Below are 27,161 nucleotides of genomic sequence, written 5' to 3'. Positions count from 1 at the left end.
CCAGCAACCACGTTGTAGCTCATAACTATCTATAATGAAATCTGGAGTCCTCTTCTGTCATTCAGGTAAAACACTGTATACATAATAAAAAACAATAAAAAAATCTGCCAAGATATTCCTTCACTCAACATACTCTTTCCCTGATGTCTTAGTTGCTTTCGTTTCCTCCCTAACCTCATCTAACTCATAGCACTACAGGTCATGACTATGCAGAGTGTATAGATTTATGGGAGTTTCCCTCCATATACCTTGATCATCAATGATGTTGAGTCTGTCTTCGTATGCCAAAAAACCACTTTGGACCTGGTTCAATTCAGCCAGAATAGAAGTAGGCATCACTTTTTGACTCAGAAATCTCCACTGACCTCATCGTCTATTCTTGGAATGTTAAATATCAAACTCACATCAAAGTAACTAAAATCTTCTGTTGTTTTTGTTAATTTGGAGGGTCTCTTGGCATCTACTAACATAAATTACTCAATACTAGAAGGAGCCAAATAATCCATGTGCTGGAAATACTCTGACAACCAAGGTCCCTACATCAGCACTTACCATTAGCCACACTTAAATCAAAGGCAAGGAAATAATTGTCTTTAAAAGCGTTCCTTACTATACTCCTATCATGGAAAGAAAATGGTCTTTGCTAGCCAATCCTTCCATTCTATACAGAAGTTCACTTTTAAGAGGCAATGCAGAAGGGGCTACAAACCTGGAGGGGTTAAAGTATCTGTTAAACTCAGTCCATATTCTTGGTGTTTAGTAGACTTGAGCATTAGCAGCAAGTAATGAAGCATTTGTTTCTCCAGCCCATTATTCTATAGTCAATGCCTTATTGACCATACTCAAGACACAGTACTTTTCTAAACACTCATCCCCCGTGGTTAGAGATTGACTTTGGGGGGTGGGGGAGTGGAAACTGGTAGAATGGTTGAGATTCAGTTGGATATAGCCCTGCTGGCCTGAATCTAACTTTGGCAAGATTATCCTTAAGCCTCTTGAGCTGACTTTTTATGAACTTTAACTTATAACCTCATCTAATTAAGCATGTTATCAAAGAAAAATAAAAAATTATAGTAAGCAGGTAATTCCTGTGTCCTCTTTTTCTTCCTCACCTTTTAAAGTTGTAGAAATTATGCTTTCACATACTCACAGAAGGGAAGGATTTATTTTTTCTATTTTTTATTTAAATTACAAACAAGTTTGCTTTACATGTCAATCCCAGTTCCTTCCCCCTCTCCTCCCCTACTCCCCATTAACCCCCTATCCTATCCCCTTTCTGCTCCTCATGGAAGGTGAGGCCTTCCATGGGGGATCTTCAAAGTCTGTCATAGCATTTGGAGCAGGACCTAGGCCCTCCCCCGGGTGTCTAGGCTGAGAGAGTAGAAGGGAAGGACTTATATCTGTAAGTTGCTCTATGTTCAATGGGATTTGAACTGTTTAACTTTAATACAAATAGAAGTGCTTGTATATTTTTAGGGAGTTTTAAATTAATAACTTACTATACATGGCTCTTAGTTTATAGGCCCATTGTATCCAAAGTTTACCAATGCCATAAACTAAACTATAATTCCCGAGCTTTAAAATAAATTTATTGAGACTGAAAGGAAGTAATATAAGAAAATCTATTTCAGGAAATCAAGTACACAGATTGCTAAAATAATGGAGGTATTTTGAATTCTCAGAATAACAAATAGTAGCAGCTTTTGTATAGAAAAGCCAAACCTAGGGAAGATAAAGTACCCATCTTTAATATGCTTCATGGAATGCTAATCCGAATAGGATTCCTGGTAGACTCGTTGATTCTACTGGCTAAGTCTATAAAAAGTAAGACTATACAAACTACTTTAGTTCAAGATGACTTTCTTAAGCCTCTCTCTGTTTGCTCAGGTATATCATTTCCCCACTGCTAGAAGTAACTTTCTTTATTAATAAAAGTGGCATACACACTGGAAACATTAAGTAGTGGCAGAGAAAAACTAATTCATTCCGTCTTCATTCAGCTGATGATATTCATTAAATGCTTCCAATAAGTGTCAGGCAGCCCTGGCTATTGAGGTAGAATGGTAGGAGTAACAGATATGACCACTTCTCTAATGGGCCTAAAGTCAGTCCAACAAAACCTCCCTGGTGAGTTATAGAAGCTGTTGTGCATGGTATAGAGACAGAAGAGAACATGGATGTTGGGTATTGACCCTTAGCACTTACATACCCAAGTGTATACAAAACCAGATCACACAAATTTCCATGACCTAGATTGGAAGGTCAAGAAAGCAATCTCTAATACTTTCTCTAATCTGAAGGGTGAGTGGGAATTAGCTTGTCAAAGCACAGCAGAAAACATGATGAGAAAGAATGTTTTCAGAGGAAAAAGCCTGTGAATTCTGTGTATGGGAGAGAAATGACTGTGGGGACTGAAAGAGAGAGTTGGAGAAACACAAGATGTAAGACAGGAGAGACAAGACGTGTCACACAAGGTGTAAAATGTGGGTCTTCCCCTGAAATCAAAGATAGGTTATTGAAATGTTTTAAACCCCAGGATGGTGAAATCAGATTTACTCTTCCAAAGATGTCTAATAAGTGGAGAATGTTTCAGCAAGCACTGTATAAATCACAGTAGACTACAGAATCCCCAATCTGGGGAATATCAACTTTCCAAGGCCTCCAGTGAATGCCTGACACCACAGAGATCAATAACTACATTCTGTGAAAAATTATATGAATCCTCTTTCTTACTATTGCACCCACCCCAAATATCTTAACCCTTGGTCTGATAAAATGGCTCACTCAGTAGGTAAAGGTGCTTGCTACTAACAATTATATGTGAGCTTGATCCCTGGGAGCCACACAGTACAAGGAGAAAGCAGACTACTACAAGTTGTCCTTTGACCTCTACACCTATGCTATAGTACACACACACCCATACACATACAAGTACATGCACGCACACACACATAACAAATAAATGTAATATTAAAAACTTAATCTTAATTCCTTATTGCACTGAGACTGTTTTTGAATGATGATCAGCCATGAATCATTGAAATTGCAGAAAGAGAAATCTGACTATTCCAGATGAGAAATAATGTTGGCTTGATCAAAGGTGTAGCAACAACGGAAGAGATTAGACATATTTGAGAAGATAGTAGGTAGTAAAACCATTAGATTCACAGATAGGTTTAGTAAAGATACATAAATTCAGTTGGCCTCATGATGCACACCTGTAATTCCAACACTGAGCTCATGTAAAATTTTAAAATAAAGGGAAAACTTTGGGGGTCTGAGAATCTTGAGTTTGAAGTTTGGGTCTGGGAAAAGTTATGGCAACAAACTGACATAAGGTGGGTAGAATACTCACTAATTACTAGCTGGGAAGTCTAAAATTAGTGGCAGCCTCTCTGTGGGTAGGTGTGGATTTACCTTTCAGAGTTGATAGCAGAATTGGATAAAATAGCCATAGAATATTTGCAATGTGGTAGACTAACCCTTAGAATGTGATTCCTTCCAGTGTGGCATGTGTGTGCACACTGTGTGCTCCAGTCTGCTCTGATCAGGACATAGTTATGTATAACTCTCCATCACTGATCTTTGGTGCTGAAAGTGCAGTAATATGAGCTCTTGTCTAGCATGGACAAGGCTCAAAGTCTGATCCTCAGAACCACAGGAAAACATTGATCTTTTATATTAAAAAAATAGTTGCTTGGGACTGAAGAGTTACCTTATCAGTCAAGAGCACTGGCTACTCTTGCAGAAGACCTGGATTCTGTTCCCAACACCTACATGGATGCTAACAACTGCCTGTTATCCCAGTTCTAGGGGATCTAACATCCTTTTCTGGCCTCCAAGAGGACCATGCATTCACAAAGTGCACATACACACCTGCAACTGAAATATTCATATACATAAAATAAAAATAGGTAAAAATAAAAATAAATTTAAAAACTAGTTGCTTCATTAGAACTGATGTCCAGGTTAATTCGAAATAAATCACCTTTAGTTTTGCTGGGGTTTCTGAAAGAAAAAAATAAGTAAATAAACAAATGCCTTATCTAGATGAACCTAAAAATTGGCCTTGAAATTATTTTAGGTATGGAATACACTAAGTAAAACATAAAATATTAATTACCACAAGAATAAGACTTTTCCCCAAAATCAGAATAATAGCATAAATATTGAATTTTTTTAATATGACCACCTTAATACCCAATATATTATAAATTACCAAGGGTACAAGTATCCAAAAAGACACTTCCATTTAATTGTTCTTCATTAATTGCTATGGCTTTTCAGAAAAAAAGGAAATTTAATATTCTTTAAAGAGGTCACTAGGATCCAAAGGGATATGAAATAAGGTTAAAATCGCTCCTTGAAAACCTGAACAAGATTTAATTTGTTTCATACAATAAACATCTTCACGTGATAATACTTACTATAATCTTTCTTCATTATATGACAGTTTAATCTTAATTCTTCCTGTTTAAGGTCACCAAGAAATGACCTTATAAAATGACTGGCTTCTTAGTAGTGTACGTAGTTATATTCCTTTTGTTCTGATTATTTAATATTTCTATCTTCTTTTCAGACATTGAATTTCTTAAAAATAAGTAATATACATGGTGGAAGATGCTTCCATCAAGAAATAGGAGAAATGGTGGAGTTTTGGTGGCAACTTCCCATTGTCATACAGTTAATACCAAGTACTAGAAAGATAAAAGGCACTCTAGAGGAAGCACATTTATCTAGAAAAGTTGCTGTTCTAGGTAACTGCTAGTGAAAAAAAAATATGTTCACAGTGTCATCATCAAAACATGTTACAAAACACTAAGTAAAACATAAAATATTAACTACCACAAGAATAAGACTTTTTCCCCAAAAACAGAATAATAGCATAAATATTGAATTTTTCTTTTAATATGACCAAATCATGAACATATTTTCCCTCCTGATAAATATATATATGAATATTTACATATGCATATATACATTCATACACAATATATATATATATATAATATATATATATATATATATGAAATTGGTTTTTTTTTCTTTTTCTTGCCTGTTTGTTTTGTGGAAGTTGTTGATATTGAAATGTCAAATACATACATTTTGAAGGTGTTTCATTATCCGAGCAGTTAAATGTCTCTCACAAGTTAAGTTTTGTCATTGCAATTCCAATCTTTGTCTTTTCTGTGAACAAAAATATGAAGTAAAAATTTACAGAGATCCCAAGACTGTGGAATAAGCTATTAATAATATGCAACTACAGTATCTAAACATAAAATATAAGTGTCTTAGTTAATAAAATAACTAATTTTTAGGAGGCAAACATGTATTTGTCAAGAATTCACTGCATATGAGACTTTGTTTTCTTAGATGCTTTTGAACCAAAAGCACATATCTGAATGTCTGGCCCCTCTGAGAATCCCCTTCCTTGCTATTGTCTATCCTTAAGCATCTCTTTCCTGTCTATAGTCTATCCTTGCATGTTATGTTCAAATGATACCAAATTGTCATTAACCTGGGGTACCTTCTTCGTTCTAAATTGACAAAGGAGATGTACATGTACTTGGAGCACATATGGTAATTCTTTCTTTCAATCTTTGTGTGGTCGCAGATCTTGAGCTCCGGTCTCCAGGCTTACACAATAAGCACTTTTACCCTCTGAGCCTTCTCACCAGCCTGGTATTTCATCTTCTGTCCCTCAGATACTGATATTCTAACTCCCTCAAATTCCCTTCTTCCTACTTCCTCTGCTACATTGGTGTCTTTTTTCTCCTTCCATCTCATACTTAATAGAAACAAACATCCAACCTCTTCACAAACCATGAGCTTCAATGGGGAAGATAATGAGATTCACAGGGAAGGCACAGTCAAAGGTGATTCATAATGATTGATCAATGGATTTGTGTTGCAGTGGTTTTCTTTTTTATTGAAAAAATTATACAGTATATTCTGAGCACAGTTTCCCCTCTACCAACTCCTTTCAGAACTTCCCACCTCCCCATCCAACCAACTCCACTTTCTCTTTAGAAAGCAGTGAAGCAAACAACAACAAAATAAAATAAGCACATACTTGCATATCCACCCTAAAAACATGAACACACAAAATCAGAAACCATAATTTATAAGCAAAAGACCAGTAAGACAAAAATGTTGCCCAAACAAAGCAATATAAGAAAAAAGTCTACAAAAATACCACTGAGTTCATTTTGTATTGTCATCTATTTCTGCACATATGGCCTGGCCTGAAGTGTGGTTTGTATACCCAGGGAGACTCCACTGAAAAAAACAAAATTCTTCCTCTGAAAGTAGATGTTTATTAGAGATTGCTTATTGGTTATGGAATGGGAGCTCATGTCTCCACTTCTTTCTCCCAGAATTGGGATCCAATCTGGTTTGAACTGTGCAGGACCTGAGTCTATATGAGTTTATATGTATGTCAACTCTATTGTGTCTTGAAGACTGTTTTCCCAGTGTTATCTAGCCCCTCTGGCTCTTAAAATTTTCACATCTACTTCAGCACAGCTCCTTAAGCTCTGAGGGGAGGAATTTGATGAAGACATTGTATTTAAGACTGAATGTTTCAAAATATCTCCGTTTCTGCCTATTGTCCAGTTATGAGTCTCTGTGTTGAGAGGGAGCTATTGCAAGAGGGAGCTTCTCTAATCATGGTTGAGATAGGCACTGATCTGTGTCTCAGCCTGGTATGGCTAATGGAGGCCCCAGGTAGAAGGTCAACATTGTTTTTTCTTAAGCCTAAGCATTATGAAAAGTGATTGAACTGTGTAGAAGCTGAATACATTCCTTAAAATAAAGATAAAAATAAGTGAGAAACAATTGAGCACCCAAAAATGATCTGCTCTGCACCACCAAGAATGATCCACATATCGATGAACTAACTAGTTTTATGCATTCAAAATCAATGACAAATGAATATGGAGAAAACATGTAGCACTAATAATTATCATCATTGTGGAGTAACTGGTATGACTAAATCTTGATATGCCTTATGCTATTTAAACCCTTAAGGCTAGATCTTTATTTTTCAGATGAGGGAATAAAAATCTGAAAAGGTTACATTATAATTAGGTACCCAAGGCAAGATTTCCACAGTGGCCTACCTGGCTGTCTTGCCCATTGGCAACACCAACCACATCTCCCAGCAGGAGGATCTTAACCACCACTCTCTGGGTCCTCACCTAGCTCCCTCTGCTTTTGAAAGGTGTAAAAGGTCATAGTCTTACAACTAATGGAAGCGAAATGCTTGGATTTCATAACACTTCCCTTGAAAGCCTCATTAAACTTGTATCTGCAAGGCTTAAGCTCTGCCAAGCTTCACTGTGTGGCTGAGCCTGCTCCAGAACTCCCCTTGACTCCAAGAAAGCACTTTCAAATTGGCAAGATGTTGTGTAATAAAATACACACCAAGTGTCTCAGCAATTGAAGGAAGGAGGGTAGTGATTAGGGTTTAAAACTGGATATAAAAAGAATTCAGACTACCCCCAAAGTACAGATTTCTGAATGTCATTCGTTCTAAATGGAACTGTGATTAGAGAGGGGAAAAAAACGACATCTGAAAAGGTCATGAAAAGAAAAATAGTAGCAATTTTGAATTTCAGTTAAATGGCTGAAAACTGGGGCATCACAAATGGAAATGTTCTCCCCTCACTCTGTCCTGATGCAGAGGTTGCTGGGATAGCACAAGTCTTGCAGTTCCCAATGCTGCATGTTGGCTCCATAATTAGTGAACTCTGCTTGAATAAATTCCTTCCAAATTATATGAAGTGTGTTGCTGTGGAAATGGAAAGTCTATCTCAAGGAAGTGGCAAAACAAAGAGGGGGTAAAAGGAAAAATATATGTATATCAGAAAAATAAGAAGAAGGTTTATTATAAGTAAATATATATTGTCTCTAGAAACAGACTATGGCTACAATAGGCTTCCTTAATAAGTGCTTCAGAAAAAAATACTTGTAAAAAGAGACAAAGAATATTTCAGAACAGAGCCAAAATCGAAAGCAATGCTTCTGCTTCCTGGTAGCTGCACAACCTTATCAAGTCATTTGGCTTCTCTAATCTTCAGATTTCTCATCTATAAAAAGAGGTTAATAACACACTAAAATAGGAAGGCTAAAACTGACAAGGGCCTTATGCATGCCATACATTATCCTATATATCTAATACTCTCATTCCTGGAAGTCCTAATTAAACTATGAGATGGGAGTTATGACTGTCCCTGCTTTTTTTGTAAGAAATTATTCTCTTTTGCTGAGGTCGACCTTGAACTTCAAACCCACCTGCCTTTGCCTCCTGAGTGCTGGAATTTCAGGGTGAGTTCCATGCTCATTTATGCCATTCTAGGATACTGTGGAGGAAGGCACTCTACTGCTGAGCTGTATCTCCAGCCTGGACCCCCACTTTAGAGAGGAAGAAACAGAGGCACAATATGGTTAAATAACTTCCCCCAAGGCTACACAGAAGGAAAACATGAGGAGCTTGGTTTCTGCTGTTGGTTCACTATTTCTCTTGGTAAAATGAGGGTCAGTTTTAATTTCTTCATAGTCCTTATGAAGGCATTTACACCATTTACTACATATAGTTGCCTTTTAAATTTGTTGTTGTTGTTTATCTGCCAATGATCTCCCTTAGACCAAGTGAAAAATAAATTCCAGGAGAGGAACAATTTCACTGCCTTACTGATTGGCATAGCTTTGGCAACTAGAACTATAACATGCATTCGGTATTCACAATACTGTTTCTGGTATGTTGCACTATAATTGCAGTAATTATTGGAATATAATAATGTTGGGAAATTATAAAGATGATTAAAGAATCAGATTTTTAAAATATATGTATATAAGGAAAGAGCCTAAGACAAAATAGCATGTAAAAAGACGGATAATAGAGAGTCCGGGCACTCTCAAAGATGAACACAAGGTTTGTTTACTAAAGATATTCCTGGCAATTACAGGGCACATGTGTTTTTTCTCAACTGTCTTCAATGGAATTAAAGACAGACACAGTCTCATTTTCCAAACTGATAAGAAGAAAGAACACAGTGACTTCAGCATTATTGTGGAGCCAAAAAGAAATACCAAAGACAGACAGACTTAACTCATAACTCACTGTGAAAACAAGCAAGTGAAGTCTCCCAAGTTTAATCCTAATAGACATGTTGTTTAGAAGAAGAAAATATGATTATAGTGGTTGTCAGTACCTAAGTATCTAAGCAAAATTCAAGGACATAACATGGGCCTTATGATGCCCAGCACTGAAGAGTCCATTGCCCACATATACACTCCAGATAAGCATGGCCCATCATTTCACTGTCTATGTTTAGGCAGTGGTTCCAATGCCTTTGTTTTCTGAAGTGGGATAGGTGATGATTTTTCTCATTCCAGTTGTAGAAAGCCATTTGAACAGTGATCACTTTCCTGTTCTAGCCTTTGCTGGGCACTGAGAACAAGGACATAGTTCCCATTTGCAAAGGCTGACAAAGGGTCATTGGTCTTCTGTGCCTGCCTAAAGGATTGTTCTACATCCTGAACTCTACTCTGTGTTTAGGGCATTTGCTTCAAACTCTGGAACTCTCTAAAACTGGAGGCTAAGAGGGAGAGTCCAGGTATACTCTTTTAATGTATATTAAATCCATTCATCCCACAGTCATGGATTGACTATCCACACAATATATCATCACTCTTTGGGTTCAGGAACTGAGAAAGACAGGGCTGAAAATTGTTCCCTTACCCTGCCCACTATTATCACCCCGGAGGCAAGCCCAAAGCAAAAGCTACTTTCCTGTCTAGACACGAAACAACAACATAAGAGTCCTAATTTTGTTTGATAATATGCTGTATCAAAAAATATAGATATATGAAATTTTAAAAGGTGAATATTTCTCCTCTGAAAGACAAAAACATTAGAATCGTGTATAATACAAATCTAACCCTCTCATTTTTTTTAATTAATTCCCCTGTGTAACAGTAACTTAAATGATAGAAAGCAGGGCTGGAGAGATGGTTCGGTGGTTAAGAGCTCTTCCAGAGGACCTGGGTTCAATTCCCCAGACCCACATGAAAGCTCACACCTGTCTGTAACTCCAGTTCCAGGGCTTCTGATACCCTCAAACAGGCATACATGCAGATAAAACACCAATGAACATAAAATAAATTACAAAAAAGATATAAAGCATTTGCTTTTGATACTATATCTCATTGAGATGTTAATTTTTCATTCTAAGAGTTTGGAAATAGGTTGACATGCAGCTGGGAGAGGTCCCCCAGGCATTTGGCTACTTTTGTTTTTCAATACTAGGACCAAAAACAAAAGAAAGAAAGAAAAAGAAAGAAAGAAAGAAAGAAAGAAAGAAAGAAAGAAAGAGAGAGAGAGAGAGGAAAAGAAAGGATGAAAGAAATAAAAGGAAAACCAGCCCCCAGCCTCTTTTCCTCACATCAGTACTCTGTATCCTGGGGATTGTAGGGCAAGGAAAAAAGCCATTTTAATGCTATAATGAAATACATATTTTGAGCAAAGTGTTGCGACTCTTTCCAGAAGCCTGGATTTTATCCAAGTCACTTACATTTAGGATGTATGTCTTCTCCACCTGCCAACACCTACCAGCCTAAGTTTCTGCAAATTGGGGCTGAGTTTCTCACTTCTCACATCAGAGACAGACCAAATTCATCTTGACCTCAAAGGAACTGTCTATGCAGTGGCTAAAATAAAGAGCAACTGTTGAGTGAATAAAGAGGCATTGAGGATAAATGGCCACAGCATACTATGGAGCCAGACTTCCTGGGATTGAATCCTAGGCCTGTCACTTATCAACTGTGAAACTTTCAACAAGGTACCTCTCTAGGTAGCAGTCTCCACATTAAAAATTGAGTTAACCTTATAAAATGATATGAAGATTAAATGAGTTGATATTTCTAAGCTTTTAGAATAGTACCCTGATCGTAACAAGTTCTAAATGTTGACACAGATGAGACTACTATCCAACTTCACTACCAAGGCAAGGTCACTGAGATTAGACTCCTAATCTGTGCACAAATCCCTGGGGGAGTTATAGTTTCTCTTCACCACCAGTCATTCACATTGCTTTGATAGAATGCTTGCTCGGATACATCCATTCCACAGTCATGGATTGACTATCCACACAATATATCATCACTCTTTGGGTTCAGGAACTGAGAAAGACAGGGCTGAAAATTGTTCCCTTACCCTGCCCACTATTATCACCCCTATCTACACTGTGATTGTCTCCCAGCTCTATACTTGTATCAGAGAAGCTAGTAGTCAATGTTTGGTTATTTCTGGATGAAGAGTAATACAGTTGTGATATTCAGTAAGCTGTAATGAGACATGCTCCCATTCACTGAGAAATGGCTTCCCCTTCAATCCATCCATAGTCAGAATCCACCATATATAATTTTTTGCCTCTAATTTTTGGCCAGTGTTGTTTTGCCTGACAATATGAAACATGACTAGGTGCAATATCTATTTTATAATGGAACTACTTTACAAGAAGATGAAATCTGACACATATTAGATACTCAATGTTTTAAAAACTGAATTATTAGCCTGAAAAGCAAGGAAGACAATAAGGCATCAAAAGAAACATTTAGAAACCAATGAGCCTAAATAAAGGGAATTTTAAAGAATGGGAAATGGTCCTGGCATAATTAATTCTGAATCTCAGTTCATTTAGGATAAACTACACTGTTACATACTATTCCATTGATCAGCTGTAACAATCATCCTTAACTGAGAAGTGCAATAATATAAATAAAACGTGCAATTTCTTGTTTGTTTTGTTTTCATTTTTGAGACAGGATTTCTTTGTGTAACAGCCTTGGCTATTCTAGAACTTATTTTATAGACCAGGCTGGCCTCAAACTCACAGAGATCCAAATGGCTCTGCCTCCTGAGTGCTGCAATTAAAGGCATGCGCCACCACACTTGGCTGGAACATGCATTTTTTATGATAAAATCATCATAATTCATATTTTCCTGGAATTCACAATGCCAAGAGTCACATGTAATATTTGTGAGGTGGACATCTTTGTATGCACTCTATATAATGTCATTATATTCTATTTACAAACAAGAGAACAATTTGGAATTAAAATGTGGTATGGGAATGAAACTATCATAGAAATCCCTTGATTCAAAGTGATTTATCAAAAACCCAGCCCCAAATTTCATCCCATAAAATACATTGCTAAGACGTTGTATATATGCCTATAATAGACCCTAGTTGAAAATCAATGTTCCAAGCCCAGTTTAGGGGTCTTTGCCTTCAGGAGTAGGCAGGGAGATTGCAGCTTCAAATGCCAAAATGGCAGGAAAACAGAACCAAAACAAGCAATCTAACAAAAAATAAATAAATAAAACCTGCTAGCTTTTCTAATCTAAACTCTATCACAGACCCTTACCTGACTCTTTAGTTGCCCGGATGTTATAACATGATAATTATAATCTTAATCGCTATGTTTGTGTGTGTTGTCATCATTGTGAATAGTATAGTTATTCCCCAACTCATGCAAAGTGCAGAGTATAATAGTTAACAAAATCTTTATAGCAAAATGGAAGGCAATTGATAGCTCATGATGGCAACTGCATTGTGATAGCATGATTAGGCTGAAAATAGATTGAAATTTCAGCAGGGCAGTCCAGCTACAGCATCGTTGTCCTTGCATTGTGAGATGGAGTCAGGAAGCTGTTAGCAGAGGCCAGATGCATATTAAGTACATCTGCACAGATGTTGATCTGTAATCCCAGCACTCTGGAGCTTGAGTGCTGTACAATAAACTCTGTCTCTAAAATCGAAACAGATAAGAATTAAAGGGAAGAGGAGAGGGGATGGTGGGGAAGGGAGAGACAGGGGAGAGAGGGAAGGGGAGGGAGGGAGGAGGAGGGGAGAGAGGAGAGGGGGGGAGAGGGGAGGAGAGGAGAGAGAGGAGGGAGGAAGGGAGGAGAGGGAGAGGGAGGGAGGAGGAGAGGGAGGGGAGGGAGAGGGAGGAGGGGAGGGGGGAGGGAGCGAGGAGAGGAGGGAGGGAGGGAGGAGAGGGGAGGGGAGAGAGGAGGAGGGGAGGGAGGAGAGGAGAGGAAAAGAAAGAGATACAGAATGAATGAAAGTGAGAGGGGAAAGCAGGGCCAGGGAAAGGAGGAGAAGGGGCTGATGGGATGTTAAAATTACTATTTGATTTAGCAGTAGCAGATAGATTTTTGGAAATTAGCAGAAATAAAGGATCATACATCTGAATCAGCAGAGAAATCTTACATATAAGATCAAGGAGACAGGTATGGTGGCACATGTTTGCAATTTTAGCACTCCAGAGGCTGAAGCAGTAGGGGTAATATGAATTAAAGACTATCCTCGACTACATAGTAAATTCAAGCTAATGTGGGCTGTAGAGTGAGATTTCATCTCCAAGAAGAAGTAAAATGAAGGGATCTGGCTTTGTGAGTCTATAAAACAGCTAGTGTTTGGTTTCTGTCTCTTGTTTAAAAAGCATTTCTTCACGTATTTCACTTTTCTTTTCTTCTTTCCTTTTTCCTGAGCCCTTAAATGGTCTGAGAGTTAGTGAAATGGACCACGAACCTCTTAACCAGTACAGCAGTGTGCTCTGCATAGTGCAGTGGTGCCTGCTCAGTGTCCCATAAGCAATGGTTGGGCGGTAGGGACCAGAGAAAGCTTCATGCCAGGTAAGAATTCGAAGAGAACAATCTCAAAATTCAATTAAAAAGTCACCAAACCTAAGTAATGTTTATCCCAGGCTGTGAACTAGACAGTGTTTTTAGAAGGTGAATGAGGCAGCCCCAAAAGCAATATCCATTCTGCAACACACAACCAGTGAGCTGCCAGGATGATTCAGCAGGCGACATCTTACACAGCTGTTTGTATTGTCAGATGGAGTCTAGAGAAGTTAGTAATTGAAGTCAAATCCAAGTGGTTCAGCTTGGGCAGTGGGAACCTGTGACAGGGAATGGCAATTTAAAGAGAAGGAATAGTATAGACCCAAAACCCCAGAGATGCAAGAATAAGTGTGTTTCAAAGATAACCACTATTATCTTTGGCAACACCAACATCTTGACAAGGAATATCTTATAAATTCAAAGTGAATCTTTGAAGAAAGTTTAAACTGACTGGTTATTTACAAAAACGTAAGCAAGTTATAATAAAACCCAATAGACACCCAGCACTGTTACCCATGGGAAAGCAATATCCTTCTGAGACAAGAAAAGGTAAAAATAAAAGAAGGGAGTTTCTTGACCTCAGAAATGTTCACCTGCCAAGGCTAAGATCCTGCCTCCTGGGATCAGTGGACAAATGTTCACCATCCCGCATTCCCCATCCCTCCTTCCGGCCTCTGGTTATTGGTCTCACCTTACCAAACCCAGCATGGCCAAATTTATTGGTTTCTCTGGTAAAGAGCAAGGTTAAGAGGAATGGAGACTTGAAAGGTCAACAAGCATAAATCTGATAGGGAAAAGCCACTTAAATCTTGAAAGCCCTCTTATCTTGATGTTAAGAAGTCTGTCCTTTATCCCAAGGATGAAGCATTAAAAGATGTCAAACAAAGGGAGCGCTTTAAAAAGACCTTTTCACCATGTATTCTATTCCAATGAGTGGAGAGGCTGGGAGAAGGGTGCACAGACCCAAGAGACGGTAAGGGCTGCACTGCCCAGGCAGAAGAGTGTGCTAGCAAACTGAGGTGGAAGCAGAGATGGGGAGGAGGGGCTGGACTCCAGAGCCTTCTATTTGAAGACATTGCTTTTTTTTTTTCTGTTTGCTTTTATGGTAAATGGAAATGGTGAGAATAGAGAGTGACCAGGTGACAAGAATGAACTGGAAAAGTAAGCCAAGGCAGATGACGCATATCATTTGAGATTTGGGTCTCAGTTTTTCTCCTATGCAAATCAGTCATCCAAGTCATCCTGTCTCTCTGAGGCTTCAATTATTGACTTTTCTTAACTGTGGGATTCTAAACCACAGTTCTCAAGTTTGGCACAGTGGTTTTTTTATGTGTTTGCTTTTTCAATCCCTGTGCCTAGTGAAAACATCTGCCTGCCTCATGTGGAGGTTTTAGCTAAATGGCCTTCACAAACTCACAAGAAGGGGGTTCATGATATATACAAAGGATGGTACCCACTGAGTTTCTTATTAAGCAATCCTCTGTCAGTGCCTCAGATTTTATCTAAATGAATAAAAGTCACTCCTCAGAGGGGAAGTTAGGATGTGCTCTCTGCCCTCCAAACTGATGTTTGAACCAAGCTGGACATTATCCATGCTGTGACAATTTAATAAAACATCTTAAGAGGATTCAAGACTCCCTTTTTAATGAGCTATTTGTGTCCCACATAGGGACAGAACTGAACTGAGCTAGCAATTACTGATGTTATCATTACAAACTTGGGTTCTGAGTGTCCTTCCTGGAACCCATAGAGTCTTCTCTAGAAAGGGCAACTCAATGGCCAGTCCACCTTGCTTCCAGTATAATGTTTACTACAGAAATAGTGATCAGTTTAACACCACTCCAAGGACAAACCACAAAGAGTCCATCTGCCATTCCATAATTTTGTACCAACAGGGACTGCTCTAGAGAATAAAGTTAGTCCCCATAGAAGCAGGTGACAGATAGCAACGTGACTAGAGTGTATTGAGCAGGGAGAACTCATAATAAATTGAAGTCCCTTAACCAAAAATCATTAGAAACAGCTGGACAGCAAACACATTTGCTAGCGCTCCCAAGGTCAGAATGATGTTAATTAAAAGAAAGCCCAGTGTGGTCAAGAAAGTATTGGAAAGAACTTTTAGAGGCCCCCTATGAGCTGCTGTTTGATGTGGGCACTTGCCCTCTCCATCTGCAATCCTGTACTTATGCATGCCCCCTTAATTTGGGACTGTAGCCTCTGCATTTACCTTCTCCCTGCTCCCTTTCCAGCCAGCTTCCAGGACAGCTCAGGGCTTCTTCCTCCACTAAGCTTCAAGTTGCTTTCTTTCTGTCTTTGGACCTGCTTGTACTTTTTCTGTATAGATGCTTAAGACTTCTATTTTGTGTCATTATGACTTATGACATTTTCCCCTCTAGGTCAGGATCTTTCTGCTTTTTCTCTGTGTCTGGGGTGTGTTATGTATCTAGTACTTAACTCATAGCTATCAGTTGAATGGGCAAAGCAATCAGTACTTCAATCAATCAGTGAAAACCAATGAATATGTCCTTTAAAGTATGCTTTCTTGGGCCTGGAGAGATGTCTCAGAAGTTAAAAGCACTTAATACTTTTTCAGAGGACTTGGATTCAATTCCTAGCACCCAAATGGCAGCTCATAGCCATCTGTAACTCCAGTTCCAAGAGATCCAATGTCCTTTTCTGGCTCCCTCCAGCACTGCATGCCTGTGGTGCACTTACATACAAGCAAATACTCATATCTATAAAATAAGTAAATCTTTTTTTAAAAATAGAGTATTCATTTCGACCAATTGAAAGCATGTGTTTTATACTTTCTTCTCCACCAAAAGCTCAATACTCACATTGATTTTAAAAAATACTTTTATATAAGAGAGTAATGGGGGCAGTGGGCATGGTGCAATACAGTGATGTACATGCATGAAAATGTCTTAATGGAAATTCACTATTGAATTTAATTTTTAAAACATTGTGTTGCAAATGATAAACATTCTAGGCCATTATCTACATAATAGGATTATATGGGTATTATGAATAAAAAGAGAGAGAGAATCAAAACCTAAATGACCAACATGGAAAGTAGGATTCGAATTATAATATTTAATGTTTAAATTGCTTGTATTAAGACCTTTGGTAAAGGCTTCAGATTTATGCCAAGCACTGAGCTAAGCAGAGCACACACATCATTTTGTTTACTCTGCCAAGAAAGCAGATGAGGTCAAAGTTTGTACTTCTCTAATTCTGTGGATTAAGGAACCAATTCTTACAACAATTAAGTCATCTCCCTTAAATCACCCAGCCCTTCTATGCCAGAGCCAGGTTTCATACATGATTCATGCATGAAATACTGCACTAGGAAAACCAGTAGAATTTAAATGTGACCCAAGAGGGGCAACGTGAGCACAGATCTTCAGAGTGTGTGAAGTGCTAACTGTGGCCTGGGCAACTAAAGAACTCACTAGAGACTTTGCTCTACTAGTGGCCTGGGAGAGAAGAAAGGGAGGTACAGATTTCTCTTCCTAAAAGAGAAGAAAGCTTTAGCCAGTAAATTTTTATTCAATGTAGACTTTCTGGATGACTGCCTCCATATAACCAGTGACTAACCTAAATTACACAAGTCATATTTGATTGGCACAGATGTCCTCCTCCTCCTCCTCTCCTCCTCCTCCTCCTCCTCCTCCTCCTCCTCCTCCTCCTCCTTCTCCTCCTCCTCCTCCTCCGTGGTGACTCCAGTTCACAGGAGCAAGCAGACATGATTATCAGTACAAGGACAGGTCATTGGACACAAGTTGTTCTTCAGGCAGTTACAGGAAGCAGGTGGCATGGGAGGCAAAGCAAATATAAGATATTGAGACAGAAGGGAGCAAGGGAGCTGGCTGTTTAAGGACTTAGAGATCACAGTCTGGAGAGAAAAGAAGAGTGGGAGAGAGAGTAAATGATTACAGAAACCTTCTAATCCTGCAGCCTATCATGAACACATATATATCCCTTAATCCTGAAGCCAGCAGAGGCATTACAATGCCTGGCTCATAGAGCCACAGGTTTAAAATCTGTTCACCATTGAAGGGCTAAAATCTGTTCACCATCTATTAAGCTGCTATCTTTAAAGGCCCATCTTCCAGTCATAGTGTTATTCCCACCATGATATTCCTAGTGGTTTTCTTGTCATGCCTCTGAGTGTCCTCGTTCACATCTGCAGTACTTTTAAGGTCACCTTGGACTATAAAGTGGTTCTTCCCAACACTGGAACATTTCTCAATGTGAGCAATGCAACCTGTGTTCTGTGGCACCCAATCAAATCCTCAAAAGCTACAAATTTCCTGGCATTGATTCAGTAAAACCTGAGGTACCAAGAAGAAAGACAAAATCCCCCTCCAGAAGACAACTGACCTGGATTTTATTTCCAGCTTTCTCAGTTACTCTGCCAACCTCTGAAAGATGCTTAGCATCTTCATCTAGTTTCCTCAGGATGAAAATGTCAATTATCTAAGTTCTTCAACAGAAAGATACATAAGCAAGATAATGTGGGAAAATCCTCTTAGAATATGAATTCCATGAATAAGACAGTGGAAGACCATGGTCTCAGTAGTACACTTTCCACAAAGCCGCCTTATATATGTGATTTAATACAGGATATATTACAGATTGTGACAACAAAGATACAAGTATTCCTATTTGTTTATATATTTCCTTTTAATGTTTATGTTAGAAATGTTTTCATGTATGTATTATGTATGTTTGTATGTATGTGCACATCTGAGTGCCTGCTCCCCTTAGAGGTCAGAAGAAGTCATCAGATTCCCTGGAACTAGAGTTGCAGATGGTCATGAGCCACCATATGGGTGCTGGAAACCGAACCAACAAGTGCTCTAAATCATTAAGCTGTCTCTCCATCCCGTTTATATATTTCTTTAAAACTGTTTCTGGATGGCATGCACTGGGTGTGTTCTACAATGTCAGACACCATTCTAATAGCTGATTTAATACTGGAAAAGAACCAGTGAGGTCATTGTTATCTACAGGCAAAGAAACTGAGACATAACAAATGCAAAATACCCTTCTCAGGTCCCAGCTTTTTCTTTCTTTCTTTCTTTCTTTCTTTCTTTCTTTCTTTCTTTCTTTCTTTCTTTTAAGACAGGATTTCTCTGTGTAGCCCTGTCTGTCCTGACACTCACTCTGTAGATCAGGTTTCCCCTGAACTCACAGAGATAGGCCTGTCTCTGTCTCTTGAGTGCTGGGATTAAAGGTGTGCACCACCTCTAGCAAGAGCCCAGTTTTTAAGGGAAAGATCTAAGATTCCAGCAGGAAGCTGAACTTCCAAGGCAAGACTTGAAATGACTGATTATCTCCCCACATTTTCTTTCTTCCATTCATTTGTTTCTTTTTGAACAAGATCTTACTAGGCAGCCCAGGCTGATTTCAAACTCCTAACCCTGCTTCATTATCCCCAGTCCTAGGATTGCTTTTCCACTATACCCATCTCACTACATGTTTTATTGTTGTTGAGTTTCTTTCTAATATAGAAACTATAAAGGTTAGTGTTACATCTCTGTGTTTCAAAGCATAAAAATATGACTGGCAATGTAATATATTTACAAAATAATACAATTACATTAGTTGAATAACTACCAGTCATATTAGTACAAAGAGCATGACATAATTTAATACTTGTGTAACATATTTCTCACACAGGCAGTGACAGGCCCTGTATAGCTGGTTCTGACATGGGACATATACTTAGGATTTCACTCTTGGCACAGGGACATTAAAATTGTAAGCACAAAGTGTTTTTCCATAATAGCTGTAACTATTCACTTAGTTCTAGAGTTTATAAAGTTAACCAAATAATTAGTTGAGAATTAAGAATTAGTCATGCCAAGAAATAAACAAGGAGATTCAGTTTTTTGTTTTTGTTTTGTTTTGTTTTGTTTTTAACTGAAGAATACAGTGACTCATGACTTTAGTCCCAGAATGTGGCAGATGGAGGAAGGAAGACCTGAGGACACCCTGAGCTACAGAGGGAGCCATTGTTGAAACAAACAAACAAACAAACAAACAAACAAAAAAGCCACCAGAGCAGAAATGATATAGGTAGGGTTTTAGTTGGGGGGGGGAGGTTGTAGGGGAGGAGGGGAGGGAGAGGGAACTGGGATTGTCATGTAAAACAATCTTGTTTCTAATTCAAATAAAAACTCTGCAAAAAAGAAATATATATGCATGTAGAAACATACCTATCTCAAAGATTAAAATGAGATGAAATAAAAAAAAAACATACCAAGAGAGTGGGGCTGGAGATAGTTCAATAGTTGCTCTTGCTGCCCATCTACATGGAAGTTCACAGCCATCTATAATTCCAGTTCCAGGAAACCCAAGGCCTCTTATGACCCCTTCAGGCACAAGTCATGCATGTGGTACACAAACAAACATGCAGGCAAGCAGTTATACACATAAAATAAATAGATAAAAATATTTAAAAACAAAACAAGGATGTAGCTTGGTTGTAGAGCACTTGCTTAGAATACATGTCTGTATACATACGTAGTACAACCCTGGCATTTCACAGTGAAGCTTGCAGTAGTTTGTAACAAAAAGGTATATATGGAAATAAACTTTTAACTGGAAAGACAGTCTACTCACCACTCAAATCTACTTCATGATAGCTTGGTTCTTTCCTCAACCTTTCTTTCATGGTGACCCCCATATTCATTTTTTAGACCTCACTGCCTGCCCTTCTCTCCTTCTTCCAAGGGACAGAACTTTGTTTAAAATGGTCTTGATAACTGACCCCTGGAGTTTGAATGGTTAACCTTTTCATGTCTACTTACATATCTATTACTATAACTCAAACCCCTTGGACCATAAATCAATACTTTAAATCTATCAGTGCATCAGATGCATTAAAGGTGCATCTATCAGTCTGTCCAGCATTATTGAGTTTTTTAAAGCTGGAAAAATCAAAACAATGTTTCTTAGGTCTGGAAAAATCACAGAATATTCTTTATTTACCCCTTGTTTATAAATTCAAATGTACCATCTAGAGTCTTACAGGGTTTTTTTAATTAAAATGTCATATGTGTCCATTCATATTTTAAAATGTGACAGTATTAAGTTAATACTACAGAGCTCATAGTACTTGAACATCCGAAATTCTTTTGCTCATGAACCTCACCCACTAGACCCACTTGAGCCCCAAGGAACACATCAACTCCCGCCATCAGAACAAGTCAGATTTTTAATAACCTAGTTTCATAATCACCCATCTAATTCATCATTTGTGATGATATGTAATAACAATTATATTTTATTAACAGTAAATAAATTGAATTATTTATTCTAACAATGTCTATATTTTAAAGTTGTTTTATCCACATGATCTTCTTTGAAATACAGTAAAACTAGGTAAAATCTTGCAACATGAACTTATCAATAAAATGTAAGATGGCAGACAATATCGCTTATATTTTCACACAAATAATAGATTTGACATTTAAGTCAGCCTGATATTTAATAGCTAGAAATGCATTCTAAACTCACATAAAAAATGTTTCATTTTTCTGCAATTAGGTTAGCATTTTCTCTTTCTCTCAAAAGACTATTTTTTTAGAGATTTATGCCAGGCTGCAGTGGCACACACCCTTAATCTCAGCATTTAGGAGGCAGAGGCAGGAGGATCTCTGTGAGTTAGAAGCTACACTACAGAGTGAGTTCCAGGACAGCCAGAGCTCTTATACAAAGAAACCCTATCTGAAAACAAAAAACCCAAATAATAATAATAATAATAATAATAATAATAATAATAATAATAATATTTATTTATTTTTACCTGTATGTATGTCTGTGTGAGAGTGCCAGATTCCCTGGAACTAGAGTTTCAGACAGTTGTGAGTGGTCATGTGGGTGCTGGGAATGGAACCCTGCTCCTTTGGAAGAGCAGCCACTGCTCTTAACGGCTGAGCCATCTCTCCAGTCTCCTTACTAAAACCTATTAACTAGGAGGATAAAGAAATTAAATGAATAATTAAGATGTTAAGTGCATATTTTCTGTCAATGGATGCTATCCTTGCCAGCATTGCCACCTCACATCATCCGTTGCTATCTTTTTCAGCATGGAAGACTGGTCTCCTCTTGATAATTTCCCAAAATAACCGTATCTCCTGCCTGGCAAGCACCGTCATCACACATAGGGCCCCTATATCTCCTAACTGGCGAGCACTTGCATCACAGGGTCTCGGCCTTTGCTCACAAGGCTCTCCTTAGCAACTTGCCAGCCAGAAAAGCAGATACCAAAGGGATAAAATGGAATGGACCTGTTCTATAGAACCTTATATTATTCTGTATCATACGAGGACGGGAGCCCTCTATTTCTTTTATGCAAATTGTGTGACTTTTGCAGTTTTCCCAGCTTAGTTTACACACTACACTGGCTCTCCATAATGGATGTCCTGGACATAGACCTTAACACAACAAACTAAACACCATTAGGTAAATTCCAATCCTCTCATTGAATAGTCTTGACATTTGACATAATGTCTTCTCTACTACAGAACAAACCAATTTTATTTTTCCATTAACTTTAGCTGAAAACTGTATTGTCATGGTTGATTTCTCTCTTTTGAGATCTCTAATGCTATACCCCAGGTCTATAATCATGTTCTATCATCATCTCCTTAAATCTGTATCCAAAGTTTCACCACATCTTAGCATCCTTGCCTCCCATGCTGATCCTTATGACATCACCCATGCCTGGATAAATACAACTGACTCTTGGCTTTTTGTTATTTTGTTTTATATCCTGACCACAGTTCCTGCTCCCTCCTCTCTTCCCAGTCCTTCCCTCACCTCCTCTGTATCCCCTCCCCCATCCATACCTCCTCTGTTTCTATTCAGAAAGTGGCAAGCCTCCCATGGATATAAACAAAACATGGCATATCAAGTTGAAATAAGACTAAGCACCCTGCCCCCATGTGGTAAGGCTGGAAAAGGAGACCCAGTAGGAGAAGGAAGAGGGTCCCAAAAGCTAGCAAAGGAGTCAGAGACAGTCCCTGCTCCCACTTTTAGGAGTCCCACAAGAAGACCAAGCTACGAAACTATAACATATATGCAGAGTGCCTAGGTTAGTCCCATGCAGGCTCCCTGGTTGTTGGTTCAGTCTCTCTGGGCTCCTGTGAACCCAGGTTAGTTGATTCTGTGGGTTTTCTTGTGGTGCCCTTGACCCCTCTGGCTCCTTTCTCTTCAGCAGGATTCCCAGAGGTCTGCCTAATGTTTGACTTTTGGTCTCTGCTTCTGTTTCTACCAGTACAACTGACTCTTAATGGTTTCCTTTATAATGTCTTTTCATCCTTCAACCTGTCTTCTACACAAATAGAAGTTATGATTGTGTGCCTCTTTGTTAAATAAACCCTTACTGTCCCACTCAAAGTTAAAGCCAACATCCTCACTCTTGACCTCTGAGGTCCTCCTCCACTTCTGCTGGCCTCAGTTTCTAGCTGCATTTCCTCTATCCATTTCATTCTGCTCTCTTCCTTAGCACATGGAACACATTTACAACTGAGGCTCTTAAAAGTTCCTAGCCAGAAATGACCTTTCCAAAAGAATTACCTCTCTTGAAATCTTTGTTTAAAAGTTGCCTTCTGAAAAAAAAAAGAAAGAAAGAAAAGAAAAGAAAGGAAAAACTGCCTTCTGGCTGGGCAGGGATGGCACATGCCTTTATTCCCAGCACTTAGGAGGCAGAGGCAGGTGGATCTCTGTGAGTTTGAGGCCAGCCTAGTCTACAAAGCAAGTTCCAGGACCGCTAGGCAGCTAGGACTGTTATACACAGAAAACCCATCTCAAAAAATAAAAGAAGGACAAAAAGTCTAGATTTAAATTCTAGCAACACCACTCATGGGCTGTGTGACTATGTGAACTACATACCTCTGTCTACCTCAGTTTCCTCTTCAGCAAAGAGAAGGTAACAATAATAATTCTAATTGTGATAAGAATTAAATATGTTAATAATTAAAATAATTTCTGGAATATAAGTGTGTAATATATGTGCTCTTAAAATACATTTTAAATGAAAAAGCAGAAGCATTCTGATTGTTTATGTTACATAAATGTATCTAAACATAAATTCAATGCTAATGATCTATACTCATACACAATAATATGGACAATGGATGCTGTTAATCAAATATAAAGAAAATTCTAAAGCAATTTTAGTTAAAAGATACAATGTTAGGGCTGGCGAGATGGCTCTGCAGTTAAGAGCACTTGTCCTCGAATCAGAGGACCTAGATTGGATTCCCAGCACCCACATGGTGGTTCACAACCATCTTTAACTCTACTTCTAGGGTATCCAATGCCCTCTTTTGATCTTCATGGGCACCAAGCACACATGTGATGCACATACAAACATGTAAGGAAAACACTCCCACATAAAATGAATAAATCTTATTTTAAAAGTTACAGTGTTAATTTAATATAATAATCTATGTTATTTTGACCACAATTAAGTTGCTATCCCCAGTTTGCAAAGCAGTACTGACTGCTTGAGTTTAGTGTGCTCCTCTTACCAAGTGCCATGTCTGACTCGGGCCTCCTACTGCTTTTTCACTTTTCCATAGTGCCCTAAGACAGTATTTAACCTTAGAACATGTCTAGCCCTGTTCCCTGCTTGGCTGAAGGTAATTAAAACAGAACCTTTCAGTACTGATATATTGTATATGTATATGAAGGTAAAAGACACAGAAAACTCTTGATACTGCTTGATTAGAGATCAGTCATCCAGATGGTCTAAAATGCATGCATGTGTGTGTGCATGCACACACATGTAGTGTTAGGTTATAATTTTAGTAAAATAATCAAAATGAAGACAGAGGTTCAGTCTTTTGAAGAACTTGTGTATATACTACTATGACATCTGACCCCAGTTATAAGAAATAAGATTCTTAGGAGTTGCTTGCAAAGAGAATGATAATAATGAAGGGCTATAGCACTGTAAACTATAAGAAAGAAAATACTTAAGTACATTGAACCATGGAGGGGAAGGAGCTATGACAGAAAAAGAAACTAAAAACAAAGATGAGGAAATTATTGAAAGGAGGTAAGATCTTGAAATAGACAGGAAGAGCCAGGCAGTGGTGGCACATACCTTTAATCCCAGCTCGTGGGAGGCAGAGGCAGGTGGATCTCTGTGAGTTTGAGGCCACCCTGGTCCACAGAGCAAGTTCTAGGACAGCCAGAGAGAGCTACACAGGGAGACAGACTAGAAGAAGAGGAAGTGAACTGCTATACACATTTGTTAATTTTGCTCAGAGACAGCATCTCGAAAGAGCCATTTGAGAGAGAAAGGATTTATTCTGGCTCACAATTAACGTGCCTAACAATCATGGCAAGGATGTCACAGCAGCAAAACACTGATGCAGCTGATCACTGTGCATCCAAGTCAGGAAACAGAGGATGACAACGCATGCTAATGCTGCTGCTCAATTCTCTTTCTCCATTTATACAGTCTAGGATTACAGCTAGGGAATGCTGCCACTCCATGTGGAGAAATCTTCCAAGCTCCTTGTAGTCATGTGACCATGATAAGTGCCCACAGGCATTCCCAGAGACCCATCTCCCAGGGATTTGTAGATTCTGTAAAGCTGACAATTAATGTGAATTGTCAAAGATAGTATTGCACAGATTTAAGTTTCATTTTCAAAATGTATACACTTCTTGTGATGTAAAAGATCATAATCAACAAAACTTGCCTGGTCAGCATTTGACTGGAATTACTTATCCTTCAGTGTGCCTCACAAACACTGAGAATGTATATATCGCTTAAGCCCTGTAAAGAACCTCAGGATTAGGAGACCAGTTGATCAAGATGTGCAGGAAACAGAGTAGTGCAAGCAGTCAGTTTTGGAACAGAGGTTAGTATTGCCAGTTGCTCCTACCAACTTCAAGCAACAGGTGTGTGTATTACAGCAACCCAAGGAAGCAGCAGTGTGAAGTCAGGCTTATTAAAATCCAAAGCAGAGGAAATTAATTAGTTTTTCTTCAGCATAATTTCCTCTGGAAATTAATCATTTTACTTCATAATGAAATCTGATAGCTATGGGGCAGATCTGGACAGCTGACTTAGCATAGTTTTAGCTGTCGTGTAGGTGGAATAAAACAACTGCCTAAAAGCTTTGTTTATACCATGTCTTGGTGCCAAACAGGTGGCCCAGAGTCCCAGAGGTAGTGAATCATAAACATTCACAGGGCATTTTTTTTCTGTTAGCATTTCAGCTACTAAATAAAAACAATAATAGATCAGAGACCACAAGCCTTATTTTAAGATTTCTAGACTTCTAAAGGCATCTTTCTGTGTGTCAGAATTAAATTACCTGGATCCAGAATATACTGTCAAATTACTGTGTTGTGTGAAAATAAGTAGGAAGCATACATATGTATATGGGTATGTGCATATGAGAGAACATGGGAATGAGTTCATGTATTTACTGAAAAAAAATGATGCCTGACAAATTGTATTCATTATAGCACAGTGCTAGGCTTGTACCTCTCCTATGTATTGATTCGTGGGACAACAAGTTGCTATGTGATTCATTCACAGGGAAAGTTCGACATAGAACTATATTATTGTAGTTTGTGTGGGGGGAATGTGTAATTCAGGGAACTAAATGTATTGTCACCAAAGAACTGAAGGCGTGGGTGTTAGGAGGCTGCCACTGGATCAAAGTAAATAATGCACACTTGAAAATGCATAACAACCCCATACTTACAATCTAGAGATAAGGAGACTAGAGTTTGAAGGCAGTTTTTATATCCTCCACCATGACTACATTGTCTCAAACATTCAGTTCTGTTGATCATTATTAACATCTGGAAGGGACAAGAGGATATTCTGTTTCTTATTTCAGCCTTCTGGATACAGTAGAAAAGCTTCTGCATGTGCCAAGCCAATTTATGTCATGAATTCTATTCTCAAGAGGGCCCAGGAAGCACAGTGTTTCATTTCATAGTACTAAGGCCATTCCACTGGTGAACAAGTGGATCACAATAAATACAGTGAAACCTTCCTATTAAACACCAGTGTCTGCCACATATTCTGCCTATTTTCATTCTCACAGTCACCAGGACACCCTGTAAGAGGTACATACTATTTTTATTTCCAGTTCATAGACAAGGAAACTGTAGTACTAGGAAACTAAACTAGCCTGTTTATGGTCACATACTACGTAAGCAGAGGACAGAATTTATATCAAGCAGATTTAAATAATATAGAGATACTTCCTCCATATGCCATTTATGTAAGAGCTGCTATTTTGCCTTTTATATAATATCTAACACTTTTCTACTGTTTCATAGACTGAAAATCATAAAACTATTTACAAAAAATATATATCATCTAAGCAGATGGTACAGGTGGGCAATATGGCATATTGATGTTTTTGGAAAAAAATCTTCCCAGAAAATATTATTGGAAAGATCTGTAGTGAAT

The 27,161-nt window shown here is 38.4% G+C and overlaps 1 protein-coding gene across 3 annotated transcripts in view; it reads left to right on the top strand.

Moving 5' to 3' along the window:
- The window catches only part of LOC107977363 (disks large homolog 2), a 1,172,797-nt gene that overhangs the window by 884,503 nt on the left and 261,133 nt on the right, over positions 1–27,161 (top strand). The gene's annotated exons all lie outside the window — the stretch shown is intronic.

This window comes from Cricetulus griseus, chromosome 3 (genome assembly GCF_003668045.3).
Source record: "Cricetulus griseus strain 17A/GY chromosome 3, alternate assembly CriGri-PICRH-1.0, whole genome shotgun sequence".
NCBI classification, from domain to species: domain Eukaryota; kingdom Metazoa; phylum Chordata; class Mammalia; order Rodentia; family Cricetidae; genus Cricetulus; species Cricetulus griseus.
The sequence above is the reverse complement of the archived record's forward strand: the minus strand, read 5'-3'. Positions and strand labels throughout refer to the sequence as shown.